This window comes from Cheilinus undulatus, linkage group 22 (assembly GCF_018320785.1).
Source record: "Cheilinus undulatus linkage group 22, ASM1832078v1, whole genome shotgun sequence".
Taxonomy (NCBI): domain Eukaryota; kingdom Metazoa; phylum Chordata; class Actinopteri; order Labriformes; family Labridae; genus Cheilinus; species Cheilinus undulatus.
In genome coordinates this window covers 11208575-11212156 of record NC_054886.1, presented here as the reverse complement: position 1 = coordinate 11212156, position 3582 = coordinate 11208575, and the positions used below count along the sequence as shown (strand labels likewise).

At 34.7% G+C, this 3582-nt stretch overlaps 2 non-coding genes across 2 annotated transcripts; one reads left to right on the top strand and one right to left on the bottom strand.

Annotated features, from left to right (window-relative positions):
* The first annotated feature begins 282 nt into the window (after window positions 1-282).
* On the top strand, window positions 283-364 carry trnas-uga. Its single transcript has one exon. It is a non-coding gene; the product is annotated as a tRNA-Ser (tRNA).
* Window positions 365-800: 436 nt separating this feature from the next.
* trnat-agu lies at window positions 801-874 on the bottom strand. Its single transcript has one exon. It is a non-coding gene; the product is annotated as a tRNA-Thr (tRNA).
* Between the last annotated feature and the right edge of the window lie 2708 nt (window positions 875-3582).

Here is a 3582-nt window from a genome sequence, read left to right as displayed (position 1 = left end):
CTTCCTAACTCCGTAAGCGGTCATGTCTTTACTTAATACAATAACCCTGGCTCCTCTAATGTAGGATTGTAGTTTCTGCTGGAGACGTCAAACTCTAGTCCACAGCGCCATCAAGTGGCCGATCTCGGCGGCTGAGAGATCATACCCAGTCCCGATTCGAAGCACTGTTTGACTGACAAGCTCATAGCAGTTTTTGTCGCGATATAAATCAAACTGACCATTAACAAAACATGGATTATATAAACTTACAAATACACACAGCACCCGGTTATAGGACATCTGGCTGCGATGGCCGAGTGGTTAAGGCGTTGGACTTGAAATCCAATGGGATCTTCCCGCGCAGGTTCGAACCCTGCTCGCAGCGTCACTTTTCTCTCGCGATGTTTGGAATGCCAACGTACGACAAACACAATTAATAGGAAATGAAAATTAAAATTGAAAAGTAAATGAGATTAAAGGATCACATTAAGAGAAACTACAAATAGAAATTTAATCTTGAGAAGGTGAAATGCCATTGTGATGTTAAAATATGAGGATTGTTGTTTTTATTTTCATGAATTTGTCCTAGAAATATTTTCTTACTGTCACAAGAAAGGGTTTTCTGTCTTTCTAACGTTCCTTCTTATAAAAATGGACTCTGAAATGGAATAAAATGTCAATATTGACCCTAAACCTCATAAAACCCATCCCTGTTTTAGGAAGCTAACCCACTCATAAAACTGTTACCCGTTGTTTCCATTAAAATAATTTCAAACAGACAGTTTTTAGTAGAAAATTTAGTATATTCCTTCAGTTTGAAAAGGCACCGCTGGGATTCGAACCCAGGATCTCCTGTTTACTAGACAGGCGCTTTAACCAACTAAGCCACGGCGCCATCTGCTGAAGCTCGTGGATATAAGCTTTTATAAATCTATATTGGATAGATCAAAAACATTGTAATTAATGTTTTGATCTATTTATCTTTTTGTGTGGTGAATTTATTTCAGTTGATATTTTATTCTAAATATTTCAAGATAAACATGAACGCAACAGTCACATCTAAGTGGAGAGTTCACAAAAAAAGAAAAAACGTAAATGGGGAACTGAATGGAATACTGAAGTCTTTTTAGAATCCTAATCTTATGGAAGCGTTTTAATACAACAGATTTTCTCACGTTGTTGTTTTTCAAATCTAGCAACCCAGGCATCTAAAAAAAAAAATGTAAAGAAAAAAAAAACAGAGTTCTGAGATTATGGAAAAGGGGTACGGAAGAGTATTATGGCCACTGAAAAAAAATTTGAGACAAATTTTTTTTTTCACTTGTGAGAATAAAGTCAGAATTCTGACTTTTTTCTCAGAATTCTGACTTTAATCTCAGAATTCTGACTTTAATCTCAGAATTCTGACTTTTCTGTCTTAAAAACAAGAAAAAGAAAAAAGAACCAGTGACCCTTGTTCTCTTCTATATACATTATTTGCTGACCTCCTTTGTTGATGTTTTTGTGGATTAATCTGTAATCTGAATAAAGAATAATGATACACACAAAAATCTTCCATAACACATCCAAAGCATTGATTTCTTGCATTTGTAACGTATAATTGACTGTATGAGATAGAATGGAATCATGAAACAGTGGAGATGACTTGGTAACTCTCACTCCTTAAATGAACAAAAACACTTGGTCCATCAATCCTGACAGAATCCTAAAATACTAATCTCAGCAATAAATAAATAGTGAAGTTTAGTGTAGGACTGACATTTGAAGGGAATCCTTTAGGTAAACCATAAATGAAGGTTTTATAAATGTGTAGTCCTTATTCTATTCCTGTAAAGTACTAAAATTTCATACCTTTAAATTATTTTTGATTTCTTAACAAAGTCATTGACCACAGGCATCCCTGGCATTTTTCCTTTAAATGTGTTAGTAATCACTGAATTGCATAACAATAAAAACTCCATCTTTACTCAGCCTAGTGAAGCTGCAGCCTGGAAATGAAACAAATAATTTCAGACTTTCGCATGCTGTTCTCTGAGTTAATGGGGTTATAAATGGTTCAAATATGCCTTCTTTAGATCATCCCTTACACTTCTATAAATAAACCTAACTGACATATTTTCTCTGCTGTGTAACTTTCGTTTTTTATGACTTACTTCCTGTCAGCAACCACACGTCCTTCCTGTTCATTCAAATGTGCTGACTCAGCATGACCACATATTGTACTGTTAAATCATGACTTTATTTTCTTTATCTGTGTTTATATTTATTCAGGCCTATATTCTTAACATTTGACTTAATGAGTCAAACATGAAAAAGACTGAAAAATGTCAGAATTTTTTTTTTTTTTACAAACAACGAAAAGTACTATGCAAAAGAAAATGCCATACATTATATTGATTTTATTACAGTATTTAGATTTGGTTTGAATGATACAATGTTTTAAAGCTTTAAAGAATTATCCTTCAAAAGATGATATCATCAAAGGCAAAAGATGGAATGTTGGGGCCTTTTCCCTGCCAAACGGTTGGCTATTGTTGGCAACACTTTTAAAAGTGGGGGAACTGGTCAGGAGCAAGGGGAGCCCTCGCAAGAATGGAACTGTACATAAACTTTAAAGTATGACACCTTTAAAGGCAAGTCTGGAATGTTTTATAATCTTAAAAGGATGAGATCTTCAAAGGCAAGGATGGGATGTTTTATATTCTTTACAGGAGGCCATCATCTTTATATATATATTATATATATGTATATATATATGTGTGTGTGTATGTGTGTTTGTTTTATCTTCTCCTCAGTCATACCTCCATATTATGATATGATGAGTCAGTAGACTCAGGCGTTCATTAAAATTTCTAGTGGTGTTAAACACAGACATGATGTGAGTGAATCATCTTTACATCAGTGGCTGACCCACTTATTCTTCATCAAACACTCCTCCTCTTATTATGAGTGTCAGCACTGTGATTTACTCTCAAACTCAGTCAGGAGAAGATGTTTAATCAGCAGTTATTGTCATCAAGGCTCATGTGATCTACACATACCCTAATGAAGAATAAGAGTCAGATTTTTTAGACATGACAACAGCATAACACTGAGGCAGCTGAAAGGCTGCCCTAAAATTGCTTAGATTGAGTTTATGACCACCTTACGCCTGTTTCAGACTGGGCGTGTGGCAGCTTGGTTATGGTTTCATATGATTCAATTTGCATGTGAAAAAGTCAAGGCCATAAGACTTTGAGTGTAGAGTGAAATTTTTGTTTAACATGAGATTAAACTTTATAATGTCTAGTTTTTCAGGGAAATCTACTAGAACAGCCCTGACATGCTATCATATCTTTGACACTTTGACCCCTTTCTGTGAACAAATCAAACCTTTTTTGTAAGCATGCAAAGCTTCCTAATGTAAAGATTACATTTTTTTAACCTGAAACTGTCCTGTGAGACCAAAATACTAAATTTAACTTGACCTTAATTTAACTTCACTTTAATTTCTTACTAGCAGAAATGGGCTTCCAGAACTTTAGCACTGACGCCAACAATTTTCTAAAATTAGGTTTAACTCTTCGTGACACGCATCAAACTTTTTAATGCACACCAAAAACT